A 26,818-nucleotide genomic window follows, 5' to 3' on the forward strand; every position below is an offset into this window, starting at 1 on the left:
CTAAGTGAACCCTGATGGAGGGGTACTTCAGGCCGCCCCAGGACAGTTGTAATAAGTAGGGTAGAATCACCGGTTCCTGACCGTGGATAGGATCAAGAAAGTTGTCTAGACACCAAATGTAAAATCTCTTCCACTTGAAAGCATAAGACTTTCTAGTGGAGGGCCTTTTTGCCTTCTTAAGAATGTTCATGCAATCAGCTGAAAGGTTTAGGTGGCCATATTGGATGACCTCAGGAGCCATGCAGTCAATCAAAGGGAAGGCAGGTTGGGGTGAAACACCCTCCCCTCGTTTTTGGTCAGCAAGTCTGGGCGGCAGGGCAGTCTCCGGTGAGGGACCTCCGACAGCTGGAGGAGATCCGGGTACCACCACTGGCGTGGCCACTCCGGCGCCATCAGGATCATCCTGGTGTTGGTCCTGTAGAACTTCTGTATCACAGCTGGGGTCAGAGGCAGTGGAGGAAAAGCGCACAGCAATATCAGACCAGCTGATCAAAAGAGCATCCCCGTGATCCCTGCTGGGGAAATCTGGACGCGAAGACTGGGCATTTTGTGTTTGCAGAGTCTGCAAACAGATCTAAATCTGGTACTCCCCATTGCGAAACACCTCCAGCGCGTCCTCTTCGTTGAGCACCCAGTCGTGCGCTTCTACGAAGTCTCTACTTAGGCCGTCCGCCTGAACATTCAGGATTCCTGGCAGGTGAAATGCCACAGTGGAGAGGCCTCACCAGAAGCCAGCGCCAAATGGATTGAGCTTCCAGAGTCAGAACTTGTGACCTTGTGCCTCCCTGCTTGTTCAGATAGAACATCGTTGTTGTGTTGTCTGTCTGAACTTGAATGTGGTTGGAGCGCAGAGACAGGTAGAGGGATCTGAGCGCCAGATAGACAGCCCGGAGCTCCAAGAGGTTGATGTGGTAGCCTCTTTCTACTTCGGACCAGAGATATTTTACTTGAAGCTGGCCCATATGAGCACCCCAGCCGTGCATTGAGGCATCCGTGACCACTGTCTACGACAGAGGAGCCTGATGAAATGGAACTCCCTGCAGAAGATAAGAATGTTTCATCCACCATCTGATGAAGTCTCTGGCAACTTGGTGGAGAGAAACACGATCTTCCCAGTGTCCTGATCTCTGAGACCATTGGTCCTCGAGATCCTGCTGCAAGATACCCAGAGCCACCATCCTGGCAACACGAAGCTTTATTCTACTTGCGAGCCACACATCAGAAATCGGCTTTTCCTTCACACAATTTAGGTCACGCCTGAGAAAGGCCCCCCCGCACCCGGTACGCCTTTACCCCAGGCTTGCATTAAATATTCAGGCATGTAACAATAGTCCTGATGATGATCACAGTAATTGGTTTTTAGGGATCGAAACGCTGTCGACCAGTAATCTAGTTACACACAAGTTTACCAATGTGTTTTGTCCATGTGTTAACTATGTATGGATAGCTTCGATATGCTTTATTACTGATCACTAGCATCCTTTTTACTTTTGCCTGAAAAACCCTTTTTGTTTATTTCAGTTTGTCTTTCATGTATTGTATACAGGAGTGTATCCCACTTTATATTTTGTGCTTACAAAATTCCTCTGTACCTTACATTGATTAAATATCGTGTCCAGCTGGACACTTTTTGCTTTATAGTACACATAGTTGACTACATTATATTGTGGTTACCAAATGCGTTAAGGCCCATTATTGTTTTATAATTTGTTATCCGCTAGGCAGACAGCTGAGTTTGTCCGTCCTGGCGCACAGAGAACCCGCCAGATGTTGAACCACCAAGGTTATGGCCTGATGTCCCAGCCACGTTCAGAGACGCAGGGGGCTCTTGACAAAGGGTCCATGACCCCACCACACTGGATGCAGTGCCACATGGTGGCGGTGTTCGCGAACACCTGCACTACTCTTCCTTTGACAGAGGGAAGAAATGTTTTCAATGCCAACTGAATTCCTCAAAGCTCCAACAAATTGATATGGAGCCCGACTCCGCCAAGAGACCAGTGTCTCCTAAATCTCCACCTGTCCCAGAAGGCCGCCACATGTCATCTCTGTGTGATCTGGTGGGGGAAGAGAGGGGTCTGCCTTAGACCTGGGCCTCTACGACCCCCTACATCTCTTCTTACCTCTGCGGTCAGTCTTCCTCATGCAACCTCTGGTGCCAGGCCGGCAGTCTCCTGCCGAAAAAAGAATCCCATTGAAAAGTATTGGGCCACTGATGTCAAATGTGCACCCTACTGCCAGCCGTCCCTGTGTTGCTGGTGGTGTAGGTTTGGTGTTGCTTTGTGCCCCTCCCAGCATGCTCGTACCTATCCCCCAAAGCGTGGCGCCTGCAAATAATTTACCTGCCTGCAGGCAGTGTGGCTTCAGGCTCCCCCAGTCTTCATCGTAAAGCATTAGGCCAAACTCAGATTTTGACCACTGCCGCTGGTGGTGGTGCAGTTTTGGTACTCACATGCTCCTTGCTGACTTTTGGCTCAGAAGACAGACTGTACGTGCCTTGTTTACCTGTTTAACCGTGATATTGTTTTCCCAATAAGAAAATGTTGAACTGTACTGAAAAGTTTCAAAATGTCTATTTTTCAAAGTGAAAAGTATTTTTAAATAAAAACGTACTTACCTTATTGCGAAGATCTTGGTCTTACAATAAAGTAAGAAGTAACATTTTATAAAATTGACCTGGATCTCCTTGAGTCGTGTGTCCATTATTGATCTCTATTGTGCACTAAGAACAAATTGCTTACCTTCAGTAACGCTTTTTCTGGTGGATACAGCATCTGCTGTGGATTCCTTACCTTTTGCATTACCCCATTGCGCAGCATCCCTATGAAACATCTCCGCTCTCCCAAGAGACATTCACAAAGGAACAGCACCACTCGCGACTGACATCAGAGCCATTAGAAGACCTCGTTGGCGTGCGGACGTCAGTTCCACTCATTTTTTTCATGCCTTTGAGGCGAACGGACAATATTTATACAAGTATACAAACAACCAAAACTGGAAATTCTTCAGACATTTCCTAGTTTCAAGTATCACGATTTCAACAATAAATCACAAAATACAGATTAACTTTTTCGGTAAAAGCAGACAGGCAATGGGAGGCTGGAGGGTCAGTGAGGAATCCACAGGCAGATACTGTATCCACCAGAAAAAACTTTACCAAAGGTAAGTAACTTGTTCATCTGATGGATACATCTGCCAGTGGATTCCTCACTTTTTGGATTGAATCCCAAAGTAGTCCCTCTCCAGGAGTAGGGTGTCTGCCTGCATTTACCAAAACATCCTGCAGCACAGAACGTGCAAAATAGCCGTCCTTCCTCACCTCCGTATTCAAGCCATAGTGTTTCACAAAAGTGTGGAGGGAGGGCTGTTTGTCCTTGGATGCAGCTGTCGAGATTTTCGGCACCAGTGCTCCCTTCGAAGACAGATTGTTTTCCGAGAGTCTGACTCAGGCTTTCGAGAGTCTGTCGGGGGTTTAGGGGTCGATGTCTCTCCTACCTCTTTAAATGTTTTCTTATTGGTCTCTACGACCGTGTAGTCATCTGGTCCCTCGGCGATGATGTCCTCTTGGTCGCTGGAGAGGACCAGGTCCCGAAGCGACGGAGGTTGGCCTTTTCCTTGCATGGTGTTGTTGGCTCTTCTTTGTCTCTCTAACCACGAGTGTCTTTGGGGTGAAGGCAGAGCAGGCGTTGCAATCCCTGCTCTCGTAGGAGAGTAGAGTCTGCTTCTGATGGTCAACTCCACTTTGTGCTCTGATATACTGGTTTCTCGACTTTAGTGTGGCTGTGGGCCTGCTAATCAGACCCACAGCCCAGCTGTTCTCTCTAAATTCATACCATGTACTTTAGGTACATACCTAATTGGGTATTGGGTCACCTTTGTGAGCCCCTGTATAGTGTACCATAGGTACTCCGGGCATAGGTGCATCCAAGGCCTACCAGGGGCTGCAGCATGTATTATGCCACACCTGGCTGGCCATCCACATTGGCACAACTGGCAAATCACTCAGCTGGGGCAAGGTTGTGTAATCACCCGTTGCTTAGGTATAGTATCCCTATACCTATCGTTACATATAGACTCATATACCTATAAGTCACTCCTATGACAGGCCTTGACAATCCTGAAGGCAGAGTGCTTAGTTTTATGTGAGATGGTGCTCTAGCATGAGCTGAGCCTGTCTGCAGCTTTCGGAACCATGTCCTTATAGCTGTTCGATGATATAGCCATACCATATACTCTTAAGTGCATTATACTCCAAGCGCTTAATGCTAACTTTGGTTTGGCTCTATCAAAACATGTCGTGTAAGGTGTCATACACTTTGGAATACTACCGCCTGACCCCCCCCAAGCTGCCACAGACACAAGTCTGACCTCTTGCAGCTGGGAGCCCTTCCAGCGAGGGAGGTCTGGACAATAGATTTCCTGCCTTGGGAGGTGCTAGCACCTCCCCAGACAGACTGTAGTGTATTGGGGCAGGGGGGGTTGAATGAAATGACACTGCCTGGGGCACACAAGGTGTTCCATGCATAGCCCGGTTCAAACCAGTTGCTGGGGAACTCCAGCCCCAGCTCTGGCGCGAAACTGGACAAAGGGAAAGGGGTGTAACCACCCCCTTCCCAAGTTCCACCTATAGGAGGGACCAAGCTGGTAATCCAGCCCCTTAGATTGGTATAAAGCAAGGAGCAGAGTCTAGGGACTTTAGATTATCCTGAACTGAAACGAAACTCTGGACCTTCGACATTCTACTGCAGCTAGAAGACTGAAGAATCTCCCTTATGGTCAAGGAGTGACCACCCTGTGCAAACAGGCACCATCAGTGACTTGCCGGATTGCTTTGTCGACCCTCCCGCCGGAGCCCGAAGACTTAGCGATGCAGCCTCTGGACTTCCAGACTGCTGACCCCGACCCACAGCAAAGCTGAGAACCGTGGCGGACACGAGAGACGTGGGACCGGACTACCTGTAGTACCTTGTTAACTGTGCAGCTTCTGAGGCGTCCTCGAAGTTGTGCATTGGGACTGGAGAAGCCCCAACCCCGAGCCGTAAGTGCACCAAAGCTCAGCCCTCCACGAGTGCCGCGTGGGGCCTGCTCCTGCATTTCTTCTAGGCGCGTTTTTGCGGTTGCTAGCCCGCTGGCTAGTGGCCCTCCGAAGACGTCTTTACAAATCAACACAGCTTGCCTGGTTGCTCCGGGCTTGCTCCTGCTTTCCTGTAAAGGGGAAGCTCCCCAGACCTTGCTGGTCTGAACAGAAGCCGATCTTCCCTTCCTGCGTGGGTTGCCTTTGCCAAGGCTTGTTTACCCCAATCCGGAAGCCGACACCGCCAACAGCGAGATCCTTCGTGGGAAAGTCCGTATCCAGCTCCTGGTTGTCGACGCCTCCTGGTCCACGTGGCTGCAGAGACAAGCTTCACTTCTTCACCAGTTTGCAGCTAGACATCGCCCGGTTCCTTCCTGGTCACTGGCTAGTGACCCAGACTCTGTACACTCTGCTTTCAGGTTCTCCACTGCTTCGATCCAACCCTTGGATCCAACCGGACATCTTCCTCCTGGTCGCCTGCAGCATCTTTGTGCAGTTCTCCATAGGATTCGACGACGAAACCCGACACGAAAGAACACCTATGCACCCGGCTTCCCTGGGTGAGGTAACTCTAGTACTCCGGTGCTCCCGTGGGTAATAACTATCCAAGTATCCTAGTTTAACTGGGTTTTCCCGTAGTCCATCCGGAAGTGTCCGAAATCAACTACTTTACAAACTTTAATTTCCCATTGAAAGTCAATGAGAACCCGCATGTGTGTTTAGAGACTGCACACGTATCCTGTGAGCCTCCTACCTCCTAACCTGTGGTTGTTCAGTGTAGTCCCAGCGATTCCCTAGGCCTAATCACCTGTCCTGAAGTGCTTCTTATACCACTCACTTAGTACATGGTCCGTGAGGCCCCTAGGGCAGAATTGTATTTGTGCAACTTATAGTATGCTTTTTGAGTCACTTGTGCTGTATCTCGAACTCTGACCTCATAAAGAGTGCAGAGGGGTTGTGTTCGTAATAAATACATACATATTTGATATATACCTTGTGTGGTGTCCTTTCATTTGGTATTCAAGGGGTTATTATTGGTAAAACAATTGGCTTCACATGCTCTCTGAAGTATTAGCCTAAGACTGCTTTGTCCATGCTACCACTAGGATAGCGGGTCTATAAGGTTGACTTTACAACCATCACCATAAGGGTTGTTTGGACTGATACAGGGTGCCCACTAGAATAGTGGACATCACATATCAGGCCAACTTCTCACACTCGTGTTCGACTGGCAGGCAGAGGTTGCAGACCGGGTGCTGGTCCTTCTGCGCGTATTTGTGGTGGCAGTTCCTGCAGAATTTAAAAGGTGTTTTGTCCATTCCTGCGCTCAGGGGGCCTACTGTGTGCGCATTCTCCGTTGGACGTTGAAGATCTCGAAGATCTTTTCCTTCGCCGTCCCGGCGATCTTGTTCCTCTGTATCTTTTCCAATTTTCCCCCGTGTATAATTAGTCTTTTTCCTCTTTCCTCCAAAAACTCTGGAGCCCCTCGGTGACTATCCAGACCCAACAGCGGAAAAAATAATCTGAAGATGGCGCCCAAAGGTGGGAGCTTCTGCAGGAAGCGTGCCGACGTCACAGTATGTACACCAGAAGGTGGGACGTCGACGCCCACCTGGGCTATTAAAAAAAACAAAAAAAAGGAAGACTACGATTCCAGACCCAACCACTAGACAGCGGAATAATGCACAGCACAGTGAATCCAGAAAGATTCACGCTGCCAAGTAAAGGCTCTTAAACAGAGGAAGGGGAATGAAGCACCTACATCAAAATATTAGACCTCAACTCAGCTGTAGGAAGGGGCAACTCCAGGTCTGCAGCCTTTCTGATCACAGCATGATTAGTGATAACCTCCTGCATCAGCAGGCCTTTTGCTGATGAAAGCTCCCACTCAGGAGAAGTGTCCAGACCACTGGCCGCCTGCAAACCATCAAAATCATCCAGGTCAGGATCTACGATTTCTCCTTCCTCAGCCCCTCCATGTTCCACCTGGTACTCTTCTCCCTCTGAGCCTCTCTCCGCTCATCCACGGAACCTGAGTCGGTGGCGCCAGAGACTTCTGGTTTGGTGTCGAAGGCAGGTCCAGAGGAAACCGGAGTTGGCACCGGGGAGGCACCATCTAGAGGCCAACTCCCTAGAGCCATAGGCATGAAAGGCACTGAATGGTGCCTGGGGAAAGGGAGGCAGTAAGCCTCCCAGGTAATACATGCCAATGGACTCATTGGGCCAACCGGCGCACCAGTAGGGTTTGCCGCTCTGGTAAACATCGCATTTAAAAAATGGATTTGATCCTGTAGCCGAGAAAACAGGATTCATTGCATCTGGTATCACAGGCTAAGGTTTGGAAAGGCAATAAATTCAACTACGGATGAGGCGCTGGAGACCACAGGGCCAGAGTTGGAGTGGCGGACTTCAGCAACTGAGGAGACATTGGCTCTCGGAGACAGGGCCGGACTTACCTCTGGTGACTGAGTCGGAGAGATCTCATCCCTGAGTAACGTCCTACCAGTATCCTTTGGCAGGTGACCCCTTCTTCCCTTGCCTCCGAGGGTGGGTTTTCTTCTAGTCTGGGAATCTGGGACAGACTTCAGAAATGCATCCTTCGAAGACCAAAGCAGACCTCAAAGTGTGCGCAGTTGGCGACTTCGTATGGATCCATGACCTCCTGCAACCTCTCTACTGCTTCTTTGCCTTAGCCAAGAACAATTTGGCCTCCCTCTCCTTAAGCACCTTGCAAGAAGTTCATATTCCAATGTCAAGGTCAGACAAGAGACACCACAAACAATCTTCATGGGGGTCAGTGATGGACATCTGGGCCCCACATTTTCTGCATGGCTTAAAACCCTACTTCCTCTGGAGAAGCCATCTTTGTCCAGCAACAAAATTACAAGTGTTTTGCACTCCTCTGTGTTAGGCCCAAGGCCGCTCGCCCACACTACCACTAATAGAGCACTTTGGGTTTTAAATTGAGCCCTGTACACTACTCTAGTAGATCCAGACCAATTTTTGAAAAATATTTTTTGTTTGTATTTTATTTTAAGACCAAGGTCTTTGTAAGCAGGTAAGTATGTTAATTAAAAATACTTTTCACTTTGAAAAGAATCAACACTTAGGATAACTTTGGACTATGTTGGAAAGTTTCTATGGGGCGGGGGGGAGGGTTGGGGGGATGGAACAGTATAGTTGTTAAATAGGTAGGCATTAAACGTACAATCCCAGTCTTCGGAACCATAAGTCAGCAAGGGCCAGGGGTCACATAAGTACCAATACTGCACCACCAGCGGCAGCCGGAGGCAGATGTCAAAATCTGAGCTCGACCCAATGTTTTCAATGTAGACATGGGGTGCCTGGAGCCACACTGCTTGGAGGTGGTGCATGGATCGGTTGCAAGGGACAAACTTTGGGGGTATGGTTTATCACGGAGGGCACAAAGCAGCAACCATGGCACAGGGTGATTCGGGCGAGGGTGCAAATTGAATGTTGGGTGTCCAATGCTTTTCAATAGATTTTTTTGGGCAAATAGGCTGCAGGTGTGGCACTGGAGGTTGCAGGAGGAAGACCAACTACAGCAGAGGTAAGCTGGGATGTAGGGGGTCATAGGGGCACTGTCTGTTCACCTCACCAAGGCCCAGGGGCTTTGGGTGAGAGGTGCCTTTCGACATCAGTCTCTTAACAGAACCGGTTGCGGTGAGCCTCTGGATTCACACTGCAGGAGCAGTCGTGGAGGGCAGGGGAAGTCAGCCAACACTGGGCACAGGGTCAGGATTGCTGGGGAGAGGTCACTACACTGGTGAGCCACTCCGACTCTGGACGCGGCTGTTGGATGCAGATTGGACTAGAGACACGAATCGGAGTACTTGGAGCAGTTTTCTTCAGGACTGGTCCGCTGTCCACAGGCGACTGGAGTCTTAGTCAAAGGCAGCAGTCCTTTCAGGGGCTTCAGGTCGCTGGCTGCAAGACCAGTTACAGGATCGAAAAAACTGGAGACAGGCCAGTAGGGCTAGGGCAAAGGCAGTCTTCTCTGCAAGGTTGTAGTCTTTGGTTGTCGCGGGTCTGACTTCTAGGTGTGGGGGAGCCATTGAAATACTACATTTAGGAAGCGTTTTACGGGAGTAGCAGGTAGGGCCAATGGGCACCTCACCGGGGGTGACTAAGCCCTTTATTATGCCACGCTCTTTTGGGCGGGGCCTAGACCTAGCCCTGGAGGGGTCTTCCCAACTTCAAGATGACAGACTACAGTTGGGTTTCAACTTGCCTCCCCCACCTTATGGGTGGGGTTGGCAGAGGTGGGCACTTCTATTAGTTTGAATTTTTTTCGCTGGTTTTCCTGCCTAAAGTGGGGGGTGTAAACCAGGGGCTACCATCGGCAGCTAGCAGCAGAGACTAAGGGTTCCATTACAAATGCGGCAGGCCTTTGAAGCTTCCCTCTTCTAGCACTGGCCTCATTGGAGAAGTGTGGCTCAGGGGTTAGAGGCGGCAGACCCGGAAGCTGAAATCGGTCCTGGACCAGGGTTCAATTCCCCGCCTCGGCGGGTCTTGGGCTCAAAAATTCCACGGACTCGATAATTCTCGTTCCGGTGCCTACTCGACTCATGGGTTCACACTCTGCGACTCTGGGCAAAAGCTTGCTTAATCTCCACTACGGCCCCTCGCGGCGGGATGCCTGGCTTTCACCTTGTGGATACCCTGCTAGGGTTATCTCACAGGGGAATACCAGGACGGGTTCCCAAGGCAAGCGCCTTGATGCCTCCGGGTGATACGTGCGCTATATAAATCGCAATACATACATACATACATTTCATCCTGGGGGATTAGGCATGACACCTCACCCAGGATGTGTATGGTTTCTGACCCCAGAGAGCAGGGTCTCTATCAAGAGGTTCACAAACATGCAACTGTGGCCGACCATGTGCCCTCTGGGTACATGGTACAATAAATCCCGTTTCGGGAATCGGTGTGGGTTTACTGAAATGAATAGTTTGGTACCAAAATTCTCCTGGGTTCAGTGAAGCCATTATTCTGCTGTTCAAGTCGGGTAGTCTAGTTTCCAGCCCATCCACTCTTTGGCTTTCCTGGCACATACAAATTGAAGTAATGAGCCCCAATGGGGGGTATATCTGCTCCTGCAGATATGCCCTCACCTGTGGTGTTGTACACCCTGCCTTAGGACTGTGAGGCCTGCTAGAGGGATGACTTACCTATGCCTTCAGGCAGCGCTGGTTGGCATGGGCGCCATGGCGACTTTGTAGTTCTCTCACAGGAGTATGCAAGCTGCATGGGCAGTGGCATTTGGCATGGTCCCAGTAAGGGAGGTCTCAAGAGACCCTCCAGCTCTCATGCCCCTAGATACCTAGGGTACCATTTACTAGGTACTTACAGGAGGTAGAAGGTCCAATTGGGGGTTTGCTTTTAGGGAAGATGCACTGGCACAGTGGATCTGGTTGGCAGGAACCCTGTGCACTACATTAGAAACCACATCAAAATCAGGCAAAATGTGGGGTCTAACCATGCAAAGGAGGCACTTTTTCACAACTGCTGTACATAAACTTGGACATCTGATGTCACCTGTGTCCCTGCAACATGCTGCGATAAGTGGCTTTTCATTACTAGAGGGATTGAGTTGCACCTGCTCCTTTTCACTTAATTTGTAAAATATGAAGTCCAGGCGCTCAAATTTTTGGGGGGAGGCCACACCCACTTCCTCCCTGGCTCCACCCACTTTGTCTACTGGCTCCACCCAAAAACTATATTGGCTCCACCCACATCCTCAACTGGCACTGCTGAAAGTCAGATGTAATACCCGATCTGAATTTAGGCAAGGGGGCCACCCCGAAAGTAAGGATTTGATACGAGGTTCCCCTGCCCTCTGAACATTTTGAAACCGATTAAATCAAAAGTGCATTTAAAGCACAATTTTGGAATAAATTAGCTAAACCGACTAATCCATTGGAAAGAGACACTTGAAACATTCTAGTGCTCTATGTGCATATTTCGGGAAAGAACAATACTGGGGTATTCCATTTTTAACAGAGACTAATTGTATCATGAGTTTGAAGATACAACTATTACATATCTTATGCGACAAAATAAATAAAAATGTTCTGAAAACACTCTAAACAAAAAAATCGAATAAAATCATGCAATACACTTGAAGGAGCCACTTTTACACTTCCAGTGGCCGAAGGGCATTTGGTTCATAAATAGTAGAGTATTCCGTTAAAGTGATTAATTTTAGAGAAACAATTAAATAAAGATGATTACCAACTGGGCTTGTTATTATAACTTACTCCCTTGGAGCAATATATGTGCATTTATTAGAAATTCAGAATAGTAAAAACACATGGACCTTAACTGGCGTTTCCAAATGTAGTTCTGTATCACACAGACAACCATCCCTACACTTTGGTCCACCAGTTACCTTTCACCGCAACAAAATGAAGACACCATCTTTGGGAGTGTGTTGGTTGGCTAAAGATAGCCTTTTTGTAACAATAGTGATGCTGGCACTCCATTTCCATGTCAAAATATTACCGTATCTGACTTTTTAAAAAAGATTCCTTTCATTCTTCTGACAAGAGGGAAGCAAGTTAGCAGCAACCAGTTGCTGTTAAATAAATATTTGCCTGCTGCACTGGTGCTCTGCCTTCCTGACAGCCCACATTACCAGGTGCAATAAAGATAGTACCTTTCATTTAAATTTGGCAGGCGTTGAGTAAAAGGTCTGGTGTTTACTGGGACTGAGTCTGTGGGAAATGTTGGTGGTTGTGCAGTAACTAAGCAAGCACCAACATTTACATGTTCCCGCAAAAGTCAGCTTACTAGCGTAGGTGATAATTTTCACCTCCGATAAATTCCGACCACTTCGTGGTCAGATTTTATTGAATGCCTGAATTATCACATCTAATACCGGACGGAGAAGGCCCAGAGTGCCACAGGGGAAAATGTGCAAGGCAGAGAGATGCTGTGAAATGAATATAATGATGCCAAATGGCCAAGATTTGGACTTGATGACATATCTAGAAGCCAGGCCGGCCCCAAATAAAAGGCAGGAATACTCCCTACTACTGTAGAATGCACCTCAGCACCTCAGGATTGAGGCCGTAAGAGACCAAAATAACCTGTTCAGCTCTCTGTTCTTCCCGTGCAGGGAAAGAATTAATCACTGCATTTTCCCACGAGGGCATATTTCTCTGGCCCCTTCTTGCACGATAGCATTAGCATTTTCAAACAACGTGACGCATTCAAAAGGGAGCCCGAGAAAAGGTGCTCCATCCCTGTTTGCGAAGCTCAGCCTCTCCTGTGTAAACTTTGGCCTCGTGTTCTGTATATTAATTTTTATGTCGAGCCTAGACAGCGCATGCGCTGTCGCAAGACCTGAAGTAAACAGAATATGGAGGGTAATCACGCCTGCCGCTAGACATTGGTTCACTCTTGCGTTGCTCTGCTTAGCTGACTCATTATTGGCTGGCCATGCCATATGTCACTTCCGTTTTGTGGGAAGCAGCACTGACGAACTTCAGTTTAGTTACACTGTAGGTCAGTATCTCTTTTGTTTTGGGACTACTTCATCTTGTTAGTGACCCCGGCCTCGTAAACAAATGCTTGTTTTATGAGTTTCTGGTCCTGCAGGCACGACGTCAGTGCACCATGTACGCTTTAACGTCCAAAGCGTGGAAGGGTATTCTCAGATGTGAGACCCTTGCTCATTGCACCATCAGGATTCAAGCAAACCGGGCCGAAGACGGCTGTAATGCCAGAAACCTGTCCCCGGGAGCTTGTTTCCTTCCCAGTGTAAGAATTGGCTTTTGTAGTTTGGTTTGCCCTGTTCCCATCATGCACTGGGACAGGAACAGACTAATTTGCATACAGCCAGGTTCTGAAACTGGGATGGTGCAGTGAGCTAAAAAACGGTGCTGGATCTAGCCCTGATCTCTTGACTGGGTGAGAGCTTTCTGCTTAATTCAGAGACTCTGTCCCTCACCACCCCTTGTTGTAAATATTTTTGTCCACCCTAAGCGTGGAAGGGTATTCTCAGATGTGAGACCCTTGCTCATTGCACCATCAGGATTCAAGCAAACCGGGCCGAAGACGGCTGTAATGCCAGAAACCGGTCCCCGGGAGCTTGTTTCCTTCCCAGTGTAAGAATTGGCTTTTGTAGTTTGGTTTGCCCTGTTCCCATCATGCACTGGGACAGGAACAGACTAATTTGCATACAGCCAGGTTCTGAAACTGGGATGGTGCAGTGAGCTAAAAAACGGTGTTGGATCTAGCCCTGATCTCTTGACTGGGTGAGAGCTTTCTGCTTAATTCAGAGACTCTGTCCCTCACCACCCCTTGTTGTAAATATTAACGTCCAAAGCAGCTCGGGACAATGTGTTTTCTGATTGTGTTTTGTAGTAGGTTGGCTATGTGCGTGCTTTTTTTTGTATACCAAACTTGGTGCAACAAAGACAGGAAGGCGCGGAAACCTGCCCATGGCAGAGTCATTGCAGGTAAACTGTTTTGGGAGCGGGGAGCAGTACCCATTTCTCTCTCCTCCACATGTGTGCTTTCACTTTAGCAGTGGAAGAGTGCAACAAACTTTTTCATGCTGCGGCGTGTTCTTTTTCGCCCCCACCTTGCATGGAGTCCCCCATTGATATTTCTTTTGCACGCCATGCGTGCTCATTGAAGCTCCTTTGCTTCCTCCCTCCCGTTTCACATTAAGAGCCGGCCCCCCCGCATGCTTGCTCTCACTTTTGCAAATGTCAGGTTGCAACAAAGGGAAGAAGGCGCGGAAACCTGCCCCTGAGCACAGCCATCGCAGGTAAACTGCCTCTGAAGCAATATACATTTCCTTCCCCTGCACTTGTGTGGAGGGGAGGGAAATTAACTACTGCGCAGCACGCACCCAGGCCAGAAGGCATTACACATCGGTGTGCGCTGTGGCCGTACGTTTTCAAGACCAGCGTCTGCAGCTGCGTGTTTCTTCTTCTTGCAGACAGCTCGGCCGTCTGACCTTCCCTGGTGCTTTGCACAGAGTAAACATTGCCCTGTCCGCACACCCTCAGACTCCTAGGGGCCGGGGCTTTGTGCTTGACGATCTCTGCTGCTGTGCTTATCCTTACCTGCACCAGGCTGGATCCGGCCGTTTGTTCTCCAGCACCAAATGGGAGACTGCTGCCCTCTCCCTGAGCTCAGGTCACATGTGACACCATTTGCTGCTTGGTGACTTATCTCCTACTTCTACCTATGTGCATCCTACTGCCCCCACCATACCGGCAACACTGCACTCAGCTCTGCCAAGCACACTGAACACAGCGTGACCCCACAAACTTGGACTGCAGCGTTATCACATCCTATCTGCCAACATGACACCAGTGTACGTCTTTGTATTGCTCTGTCTGATCGTTCCCATGCGAATGTATGTTTCTCATTCAATTAACAGAAACACAGCTACCCATCTATCACACACAGCTGAAAACTGACCCGCGCAAACTCGCAGGGCCGCCTACATTTAAACACATGGACGCACACAATTACAGACAGGGATGCACACACTTACAGGTATACACATGCAGATACTCATAGGCACACAGAATCTCCCCCACCTTCACATACACGGGCATGCATACGTACTTGCAGTCACTGATGTACCTAGAATGCCACAGAGATAAGGAGTTTAATTGATGTTGTCAAGCAGTATGAGTGTAGATAATAAAAGATTCAAAAGAGCAGCAGAGTGATGAGATTGGTGTGTCTTTAGAATATTCAATATAAATTATATACTGTTTTGTATCAATGGGAAATGAGTGTGCCTGTGGATTGTGCACTATTGTACTTGATTTGAAGATGTCTATAGAGACCAGGCTCAGCTATTTATTCTTTGATCTACATTTGTTATAATACAAGTGGATGTTTAGTGCCTACAATCAGGGTTCCCCCAGTCTGTTGACTGCCAGTTCAGAAATAAATACAGTGCTTAATTTGCGGCCTCTTTTTAGTGCAAAGTGTGTAAGCTCAGCCACAGTGTAAATAGTGCACCAAGTGCAGTGGCACTGCACCACAATTAAGACTGCCTTACCTGCGGACCATGGGACATTTGGCATCCTTGCATTTGGGCACACTGCCGTGTTGCAACGCCAGTTGGAGTTAAAATAATTCCTCACTTTAGTTGTGATTCTATTTTGAGTCCAAATATTTTGCGCCATTTTAAACACTGTGCATTTATTAAGCACAGTTTAAGTAATCAAAGACTGCAATCCCTACTTAAAATCGGTTTAAAAGCAATCAATGGTGTGTAATAATCTGTTCTAAATACGTGTGTTTCAGTCTACCAGTACTAAGGTCCCGAGTTATCAGCGAGGTACCTGCCTTCGAAGCTCCTGTGGAATTCTGTGTGAATGTCAGATGCTGGCCAGTCAGAGCTTCATCGGAGAATCCCTTTACATTTAAATTGCTTTTATTTACACCACCCCGTTTATTTCCTACCAGCCTCGGGAACACTGTAGTAAAACCCCAGCACAGCACAACGGGGCACTTAACAAATGTGCCGATGTTATCCTGCATAAAACCTAATTTCGCTGGTACAGCCCGTTATTCTGGCTGTAATGAGAGAGATGTACATGCATACACTATGCTGGAAGCAGGGCTCTTGCGATGCACGCTCCTATGAGAAGTAGAGTGTTATTTCTGTATTGTGTTAAAGTCCAGACGAGAAGGTGTGTTAAGCGTGTGAGTGTGACTGGCTGTGTGTGGAAGTGGACAATAGCTGAAAGACTCGCAAAGGCTTGTTTTTTCTGTTTGTAAGAGGAGGACGTGGGCTTTCAGTAAGCCCCCACCTAATTCCTCCATGTCTTATAGTGTATTTCACATTTTGGCCTACTGAGTGCCCCCCCCGATCAGCGCGCTGTTACTCAGTCTCAGGCAAGGTCTCAGGGCCAAAGGAATTCCATTGCAGCCTTGGAGCACCGGCCCTGCCTGCTTTCTCCCATTTGGCAGGCACACAGTAATTGCTGAAAGCAAGGCTGCGCAGCCTGCGCTGAAGTAATGGATTATGAAAGGCTGACTCGGAGCCAGACTGGGTCGGACTGGGCCGGGCCGGGCCCAGTGCCTGAGCATTGCACATGTGTCCCGCCCGACGCCAGTGGCATGATTGCTCGGGCCTGGGGCGACAGGCCTCTGACTCGGTTCAGGTGACACCACACGCAAAAAAAAGCAGTGGGAGCACGAGCATCAGATTTTTTATGACATAGATATAAACTTACTGCAGTCGTCGGTCAGTTACTGCTGGACTGGTGGCACAGAACTTTCTTTACTGAGGCCTGTTGCGAAGCTGAATACAAGCTCCCAGCTAGTGGTCATGCTGATTGCTGCTCCTACTCATCCACTGCAGTGCTGTGTGTGCGGGGGCGTGGTCCTCCATCCGTTGAAGGGTAAATGTTACGCTCTGCACACACGCAGCCCGCCGTAGCACCCTACCAGAACCAAATGCAGCCCAATTATGTGGCCCGCCCACCGGAAACAATCTATTTAACATTTGCTTTCAATTGCAGTTTTTATCTGGCTGGCTGCTCGCGCTCTCAGCTGCACTGCATGTCGTCATTAACACACTTCTTCTTCAGCGAAGGACTGTCTGGAGACTGTCTCAAACTGTAGCAGAGTGTTGCGCAAAACAACATGCAGTAAACCGGCTATTATATTTAATTTTTACTTTCACATGACGTGCATACTGCAGTTATATAAGGTGGAAGTGTAGACCTGGCCCTGATCAAAAGGTGCCGGTGCTTAGCACCGGCAAGCACCGGCACAAATTAAGCACTGGGACAATGCAAATGGGAATGTTAAGCATCTGAGAGAGGAGGTCTGCCCTGAGAGGGAGACGGAGCGGCGGGTGGGAGGAGAAGTGGAGAAGATCTGTATACCACACCCTTCTTGGCCAGTCCGGGGCGACCAATATGACTTGGGCCTGGTCTTGGCGAATCTTCCTCAAAACCCGAGGAATCAAAGGTATGAGAGGAAACGCGTAAAGGAGCCGTCTTTCCCAACTCAACTGAAACGCGTCCCCCAAGGCTCCTTGCAACGGATACTGGAGACTGCAGAAGGACGGGCAGTGAGCATTCTCGCGAACAGGTCCACCTGAGGAGTCCCCCATGTCCGAAAGACGTGACGAAACACCTCCGAGTGAAGCCTCCACTCGTGGTGGGCAGAGAACTGCCGACAGACTCTCTGCTCACACGTTCAGAACTCCGGCCAGATGATTTGCTATCAGACAAATCTGGTGGTCCTGAACTCAGGACGAGAGTCGCAGAGCCTCTCTGCAGAGACACTGCGACCCCACTCCTCCCTGCTTGTTGATGTACCACATCGCAGTCGTGTTGTCCGTCAGGACCTGGATCGACCGACCGCGAAGGGAAGGGAGGAAGGCCTTGAGCGCCAGACGTATCGCCAGCAAATCTAGAAGGTTGATGTGAAGCAACCTTTCCTCTGGAGACCAAAGACCCTTGACCTCCAGATCCCCCAGATGAGCACCCCACCCTAGAGTAGATGCATCCGATATTACTGTGGCCACCGGAGGAGGCAGCTGAAAAGGCTTCCCTTGAGACAGGTTGCCTTCCACACCCCACCAAGACAGATCCGCAGCAGCTTCTCTGGAGATCCTCACCGACTCCCTGAGATCCGCGTTGTGCTGATACCACTGCCTGCGGAGGCGCCACCGGAGTGGCATGGCTCCCTGAAAAGAACAACTTCTTCCCCATTACCTCAATCCTCCTAGATTTCCCTCTCAGGGAGTAGAGAGGAAAGAGTCAGGATTCTGCTAGGAGTCTCCGGGAGTGAGCCGGGGAAGTTTGAGGGGAAGGATGACGCCGTTTACCATCTGAGCAGAAACTTGTTTATTCCATGTAACCAAAATGAGGTCTTGTTTAAAGACAGCAAGTGATCCAAAGCAGAGGAGGCTCACTGCATAATCTGTGGTTAGATTTTTTTTTCATATACGGGCAAAGGCATTCAAGATTTCTCAGCAATCTTGGGTAGCACAGCCACAAAGGAGGCAACCGCCTTCTCTTGAAAGTGTTGGACTCTCCAGATCTCCTTTTGAAAGTGGTGCAGCCTCGAGTATGCTTTTGAAATGTCAGCAGAAATCCTGCAATGCTTTTGATGAAGGAGCAGGCAGAAAGCAAATCAGGAACTCATTGCCGGATTTCTTTGCTGTTGTTGAAAATATATATATATATATATATCAAAAAGGGTGTCCCCTCGAAGAAGCCACACACCAGAGGTTAAGTCTTTAGCGCTTTATTAGGAAAGGTAGCAGTTGGGCAACAGCACAGTTCATCAATGTAGAAGCGCCCGACGCGTTTCGTGCACACCCTGCACTTATTCATGGGCAAATTTCAGACATTAGGGATGACGACAGAGGCACCTGAAATAATCTGCAGACACGCCCCAGTGGGCAGGGCAGCACTTCTGCCTGTCGGTCTTTGTAGTGCCATCAATCTTCCTACAGTGAGGCGTCTTCCCAATTGTTTCAAAGTTTAAACAGTTTCTTCCCAAGTGGGTCGAGAAAGGATTATCTGGCAGCTGTTTCCATCAAAACATGCCATTGACATACTTGGGAAGAAACAGTTTAAACTTTGAAACAATTGGGAAGACGCCTCACTGTAGGAAGATTGATGGCACTACAAAGACCGACAGATATATTGTTACACAAGTAGTAACTTGTGCATCTGAAAGAGACACATTAGTGATAGATTCCTTACCTTAGTATAGATACCCCAGCAATACCAAACCCGGTGGTGGATCTGCAAACCAATCATCACACCAGAAAGTCCTGGAGGACAGAACGGCCAAAGAAGCCATCCCTCCAGACTTGGCTGTCCAGGCAATAGTGTCTTGCAAACGTGTGCAGGGAGGCCCACGTAGCTGCCTGGCAAATGTCCTGCAAGGGCACTCCTCGGCCCAGGGAAGTTGTAGTCGCCGTAGCCTGAGTGGAATGAGCCCTTAGGCCAACAGGGGGTTCCTTCTTAGCCAAGGAGTAACACGCCTGGATACACAAGATGATCCACCGCGAGATGGTCCGCTTGTGCACTGCCTTTCCCTTCTTAGCGCCCACGTAACCAACAAAGAGTTGGTCATCCACCCCGAACTGGCGTGTGCGATCCAGATAGTAGGAGAGCGCACGTTTTGGGTCCAGACGGTGGAGCCTCTCTTCCTCTTTCGAGGTATGCGGAGGCAGAAAGAAGGTGGGCAAGGTGATGGACTGCCAGATGTGGAAGGCTGTGACTACCTTGGGCAGGAAAGAGGGCCTTGTCCACAGCACAAGAAAATGAGCTTTAGAGGATAGCGCCTGGAGCTCACTCACTCTCCTGGCAGAGGCGATGGCAACCAGGAAGGCAGTCTTCAAGGTAAGAAGGCGGATAGGACAGTTGTGAAGCGGCTCAAAGGGAGTGCACATCAGAAAAGTAAGAACCAGGTTCAAGTCCCACTGAGGCATCACGAAGGGAACAGGTGGAAACGTGTGTGTGATGCCCTTCAGGAATCGATTAACAGGGGACTTGAACAAAGATGGTGTATCAGGCAGCCTCAGAAAGGCTGAAAGGGCAGAAAGGTAGCCCTTGATAGTGCCCAGAGCAGAGCCCTGCTGGGCAAGAGAAAGAAGGAAGAGAAGAACCTCAGAAAGAGGGGCAGAGAGAGGATCCACAGCCTTTGCTGTGCACCATGCCACAAATCTGTTCCACCTGCAGGTGTATACCGACTTTGTGGAGGGACGCCTGGCTGCCAGAATGATGTTACAGACTTCAGGAGGCAAGTCAAATGGTCTCAACTGTCGCCGCTCAATCTCCAAGCATGGAGGTGGAGACTGAACAGGTTCGGGTGGAGGACCGTCCCCTGCTGCTGCGACAGAAGGTCCTCCTGAAGAGGCAGATAAACCGGGGGATCGACTGACATACTGAGTAGCTCGGGATACCAGTACCTTCGTGCCCAGTCCGGAGCCACAAGGATAACTTGTGCCCGGTCGCGCTTGATCTTCAGCACTCTGGGCAGAAGTGGTGTAGGCGGAAAGGCGTGCAACAAACCGCAACTCCACTCGCGACGAAAAGCGTCTACGAGCAAGTGCCGCCTGGAAACTCCAACGCGCAGAACTGATGACATTACGCGTTCTCTTTGGTGGCGAATAGATCTAACCAAGGCTTTCCCTACTGCTGAAAGAGGCCTTGCGCCACGTCCAAGTTCAGACGCCCTTCGTGATCCATCATGCACCGGCGGCTGAGTTCGTCCGCCCTGGCGTTCAGGGAACCTGCAAGGCGGTGAACCACCAGGGTCACACCCTGATGTTCCAGCCACTGCCAAAGGCGCAGAGCCTCCTGGCAGAGGATCCACGACCCCACCCCGCCCTGTTTGTTGCAGTACCACATGGCGGTGGTGTTGTCCGTAAATACCTGCACTACACTCCCCCGGACTGGGGGGAGGAATGCCTTCAGTGCTAGACTAATCGCCCGCAGCTCCAAAAGGTTGATATTGAGCCGGGACTCCGCCGGAGACCAGAGGCCTCTGATCTCCGCCTCTCCCATGTGGCCTCCCCAGCCCTGGAGGGACGCGTCTGTCACAACTACGTGCTCCGGTTGGGGAAGGGAGAGTGATATGCCGCTGACCCAAGCGCGGTCCGTGAGCCACCACTGCAGCTGTCTCGCAGTGCCCTCCAAGATCAGGACATGGTCGGACAGGTTGCCCTGATTCTGGGCCCACTGAAACTTCAGGTCTCACTGCAGAGCCCGCATCCGCCAACGGGCGTGATGCACCAGAAGGATGCAGGAAGCCATCGCCCCAGAAGCCGCAGCGTCAACCTGACCGAAACTCGGGATAAAGGCTGAAAGATTGGAATCAGAGCCTGTATATCCCGAACACGCTGTTCGGGTGGGTAAACCCGAAACTGCGCCGAGTCGAGAACCGCTCCGATAAAAAGGAGCTTCTGAGAGCGACACAGGTGTGACTTCGGCACATTGATGGAGAACCTCAGCTGATGCAAGATGTCTGCCGTCATCTGAAGGTGGCGGACGACTGTCTGGGGCGAGCCCGCCTTTAACAACCAGTCGTCGAGGTAGGGGAAGACTGGAACCCCTAACCAGCGCAGATGAGCTCCGACCACCGCCATCACCTTCGTGAACACCCGCGGGGCGCTGGTAAGGCCGAAGGGGAGCACGGTAAACTGGAAGTGCTCGTGGCCTACCGTGAACCGCAGGTAGCGCCGGTGGGCCGGCAGGACGGGGATGTGGAAATAAGTGTCCTGCAAGTCCAACGCTACCATCCAGTCTCCTGGGTCCAGGGCAGCTAAGACCTGAGCCAGAGTCAGCATTTTGAACTTCTCCTTCCGGAGGAAGCAGTTGACGTTCCGTAGGTCCAAGATAGGGCGTAGGCCCCCTCTGCCCTTCTTGGGTACCAGAAAAGTGACAAGGTGCCCAAAAGAACGTTGGTCAAGGCCGCATTAAACGGCAGAAGAGGCTCGGCCGAGCTAGACTGCGGTTTAAGGACCTCAGTGAGGAGGTTAGTCCTCACGGCCGCGACGGGGAGCTCAAGGGGGGGGTGTAGTCAGAAGGGCGACGACGTCTCTTCGACTTCTTGTGCTTCGCTGACGACTACTTCGACCCGGAGGAGTTGTGATGGCTCCGACCCCGCGACTTGTCCCTCGACCTCCTGTGGGACCAGGACCTCTCGCGGCGCGGGCTGACTGCCGGAGTTTGAGTCGCTTACGGGACCGCTCCCGCCTAGCTTTCGAAGTCAGGGCCGGGCAGTCGGGGCAGGTCTTGTCGTCGTGGTAGACGCCGAGACAGTGGAGACACCGATGGTGAGGGTCAGTGACCGACATCAGTCGGTCGCAATCCCCGCAAGGCTTGAAACCAGACATTCCAAGGCACCGTCCGGAGTCGCAAGACTAGAGAAAAAATATCTAAAGTGATCAAAAAAAGACTAGTCAAAAAGTGACTGAAGTACTGCTTTTTCCAGATCTGCGCTTGCTGGCGCAGAAAAAAGAACTGACGTCAGCACGCGGAGGCGGCGTCTAAGTACTCAAACGAAGTCATCACGGCGCCCACGACTGACGCAGAGCCGCAGACGAACCCTACCGACGCGCAAGGGTACTGCTACGCAAAAATTTCCGGATCCAGTCTGACGCCTGGGGATATTCTAAGGTAAGGAATCTATCACTAACGTGTCTTTCAGATTTAGTGATAGTGACCATCAGATCAGTAAATTATTAACCTGTAAGTCAGAAGGGCGACGACGTCTCTTCGACTTCTTGTGCTTCGCTGACGACTACTTCGACCCGGAGGAGTTGTGATGGCTCCGACCCCGCGACTTGTCCCTCGACCTCCTGTGGGACCAGGACCTCTCGCGGCGCGGGCTGACTGCCGGAGTTTGAGTCGCTTACGGGACCGCTCCCGCCTAGCTTTCGAAGTCAGGGCCGGGCAGTCGGGGCAGGTCTTGTCGTCGTGGTAGACGCCAAGACAGTGGAGACACCGATGGTGAGGGTCAGTGATCGACATCAGTCGGTCGCAATCCCCGCAAGGCTTGAAACCAGACATTCCAAGGCACCGTCCGGAGTCAGATTTAGTGATAGTGACCATCAGATCAAAACTGAGTTTGCAGTTTACGTCCTGGAATGGCCTTGCGGGCTCAGATATGTGGGGAGTGTAGGAAGGTGGATATCTGACTATGGTTGCCCTTAAAATTTTGGCTGGTGTTTAGCTGGTTTTTCGACTTAGTTGACCTGGGACCCTGCTCTTCAGGACCCCAGGCCCACTGCTCTCTCTGTAAAATGGATTCCATGTACTCTAGGTACATATCTAATTGGATACTGAGTCCCCTTATCAGCCCCTGTACAGTGTACCTTAGGTACCCAGGGCATAGGTGCACCCAGGGCCTACCAGGGGCTGCAGCATGTATTATGCCACCCCTGGCTGGCCATCCAAATCTGACACAACTGGCTGATCAATCAGCTGGGGGAAGGTGGTGTAATCACCCTTTGCTTTAGGTATAGTATACCTATATCTAACCCTAAAATGGACACATATCCTCCTATCAGTCACTCTTATGGCAGGCCTTAACAATCCTGGAGGCAGAGTGCTTGGAATTATGTGTGATAGTGCTCTGGCATGAGCTGAGCCTGTCTGCAGCTTTCGGAACCAAGTCCTTTAGCTGTTTCCATGATAACGCGTACCATATACTCTTAAGTGCATTATAATCCTCGCGGTTATTGCTAACTTTGGGATAGCATTATCAAAACATGTCGAGTAAGGTGTCATACGAATTGGAATACTACCCCCTCGCCAATTCTGCCGACGGGGGCAGCATTCCACCCTTCTAGAGGGGCACAACATGTATGTAACTGTGAACCCCGGTTAAAGTTAACTCGAGCCTCAGCATCACAAAATGGATGCTGCCACCACAGACACAAGTCTGACCTCCTGCTGCTGGGAGTCCTTCCAGCGAGGTAGGCTTGGACAAAGGATTTCCTGCCTTGGGAGGTGCTAGCACCACCCCAGACAGGAGTTTGTGTATTAGGTAGGACAGGCTGAAAGGAATGAGACATGCCTGGGGCACAAAAGGTGTCCCTGTGCATACCCCGGTTCAAACCAGTTGCTGGGGCACTCCAGCCCCAGCTCTGGTGCGAAACCAGACAAAGGATAGGGGGTGTAACCACCCCCTTTCCTGGTCCCACCCATAGGAGGGACCTAGTCATAGTACAGCCCCCTTTAGGAGAATAAAGGTAGGCGCTGGTCCCATTCCAGATTAGATTAATCCTGATTTGAAACTACAAGAAGAAACTCTGGACTTCGACGTTCTGCTCCACAGAAGACTGAAGAAATCTCCCTTGTGGCCAAGGAGTGACCAGCCTGCACAAGCAGGCACCATCAAGCGTCCTAGCGGTTCACTTTGTCGTCCTTCCTGCCTGGAACCAGACTTCAGAGCCCGACGAGATCCGGACTTCCAGACCTCTCCGACCTCTACCTACATCTGCAGCACAGCTGAGATCCGTGGGTGAGACGAGACACGTGGGACCGGCCATCTTGAAGAAACTGCACTTCGCTTCCAGCACGACTTCAGAGGCATCCTCGAGAAAGTGCTTTGGGGATTGAGAAGCCCCAGCCCCGAGCAGCTCCTGCACAGAAGATCAGCCCTCCAGCATCCACGAGATCTGCGTGTGGCCCTTTTACTTGATTGCTGCTCGACGCGTTGTCTGGTCACTTGCCGGCTGGCTAGTGACCTGTTAGACGACGATCCACGAAATCTACATCGCTGGTCTGGTTGCTCCAGACTGGCCCTTGCTTCCCTGCAAAGGAGAAGCACCCGGACCCCCCTGGTCCGCACCAGACGCCTTTTCCACTCACCGCGTGGGTTGCCTTTGCCAAGGCCTGTTGACGCCGAATCCGGAACCAACACTGCCGACAGCGAGAGCCTGCGTGGGACAGCTCGTGCCTCCATCCTGGTCGTCGAAGACACCTCCTGATTCACATGGCTGCAGAGTCAAGCGTCCACTCTTCACCTGATCGCGACAACAGCATCTGGTTCCTTCCTGGTTCCACTCCGGTCACTGGCTAGTGGCTTTGAACATTGTCCCCTCTGCTTTCAGGTCCTCATCTTCCTCGATCCACCCTTGGATCGCTCCGGACAGCTTCCTCCTGGTCGCCTGCAGCATCTTTCTTCAAGGCTCCATAGACTTCGACGCGGAAACCCGACACTTTCACACCTATGCACCCGCAGCCCGTGGGTGAGGTAATGAGAGCATTTCGGTGCTCAAGGGTAGATTGACTCTCCTAGTGTCCAGTTATCCAGTAGTTTTAGTCTTAGCTAGTCGGAACTGTCTTTTACTTACCTTTTCGTAATTTGTACTGTCCATTGACTTTGTCCCGCATCTCGCGTGTGAGTTGACACTCTGCACACGCGTCCCGTGGGCCTCCTGCTACTTAACCTAAAGTTAGGGTAGTGTAGTCCCAGCGATCCTACAGCCTCTGGACAGCTCCATTCGTTCTATCGATTTCCTTATACCATTTACTTAGTATATGGTTTGTCGTGCCCCTAGGGCACCATTGTAATTTGTGCAACTTAACGTATTTTTCTTAAGAGTCTTGTCATGTGCTTAGCCCGCTGATCTCAAACAGTTCAGAGGAGTTTTGTTAGTAATAAATATATTGTTTATTTTCCTAACAACCTGTGTGGTGTCCTTTCATTTGGTATTCAAGGGCTTATGTGTGGTAAAACAGCTGGCTTCACATGCTAAAAGAGTTTAGCCTAAGACTGCTTTGTCCATGCTACCATTAGGATAGCTGGTCTACAAGGTTGACTTTACAACCAATCACCATAAGGGTTGTTTGGACTGATACAAGGTGATCACTAGAACTGGTGAGCATCATATATCAGGCCAACTTCTCACAGGGAGCACAGAGCTCCCCGTTCACAAACTGATACTGCAGCATCTTAGGGCAATATCATCTCAGGACAACACCTACCCGGTGGTGCGCCACTTTAAGCTGTTACATCATAGTAACCACAAGGAATTAACGTATTATGTGGTTGACACAGTTTTATCAAGCAGACTAGGGGCAACAGAGGCCAAATTATGCAAACTTGAAACTAATTATATCCTGAGATTTAACAGTAAGCAGCCTGGGGGATTGAATCTCACTGAAGATCTTTTTACTTGTTTATATTAGGACCTGTTAGCAAGTAAGGTGACACCCCCATAAGTACCCTGAAAGTAGGAGTTCACTCATATGTATCAATTGTTTCTCTTTTAAAGGATTTTTAAAAGTTTCTAGTATTTATTATCTTAACACTTTATCTGCGAACGTTCAGCACCCAGTGCTGAACGTTCGAATAACGAGCGCTGGCCCGTCGGCCAACGGTCGTGCGCAGCACTGGGGAGGTAGCGCTCGCGACGACCGTTGGCCGACGGCAGCGCTTAAGGGGTTAAATATTAATCCTGGATTTTAATGTTTATTTATTGTAAATACGGGTACAGAAAATGTGGTATACTGCAAACTGATAGCAATGTGATTCTTATCTCTTTGGGTATTTGGTTTGGCCTACTCTGATTGTGAGCTGAATTTTTCATTAATGAGTATTGGAGTGAATTGATCAAGTATTGAGGAAGGGCAGGTGACAAGAATTTCCATGTTTATTTATTTATTTATGTTTTTCTCCTTCTATTGTATAAACATTATGAAATTAGGGAATAGGTCTAAAACATCTCTACATATGATAGAAAGTATATACGTTTTAATGGTTCTCTTGAAGTCCTACAGGGATCTGTTTAGACCTATTTAGATTAAAGCAGTGGGGCAATTATGTATAAACAGCACCTTATTACCGTACGTGATTAATGAGACTGGGCTCAGTCAGACTCAATCCGATTTTTTTATGTATTTTGAAATTAGAACATTACTTTTGGGTTATCACTTTTTGCACATAGTTCCGTTTAGCCTATCTGATGGTGGTCATTAAGATCCATTACATTAGTAAAGAGATGGGCACTTTGTGGCCCGTTGGGGATTTAGCCCAGAATTTTTATTATTGTTTTTTGGGATTTAACCCGGCATTGTGTTCAATGAAATATGATGAAATCATCAGTACATGATGTTATTTATTCATTTGTACTTTGCACAACTATCTGGTGCCGAAATGTAATGTGATAAGTTAAAGTCTTTCTTCACTGTTTACTTATATAATGACCCAATCAGTATGTAGCACTTGCACTTTAAATACTCACTATTA

General features: G+C 49.6%; 1 protein-coding gene across 5 annotated transcripts in view; it reads right to left on the minus strand.

Moving 5' to 3' along the window:
* The window catches only part of CDC25A (cell division cycle 25A), a 249,214-nt gene that overhangs the window by 70,732 nt on the left and 151,664 nt on the right, over window positions 1-26,818 (minus strand). The window lies entirely within an intron of this gene.

This window comes from Lissotriton vulgaris, chromosome 10, assembly GCF_964263255.1.
Source record: "Lissotriton vulgaris chromosome 10, aLisVul1.2, whole genome shotgun sequence".
In the NCBI taxonomy this organism is placed as follows: domain Eukaryota; kingdom Metazoa; phylum Chordata; class Amphibia; order Caudata; family Salamandridae; genus Lissotriton; species Lissotriton vulgaris.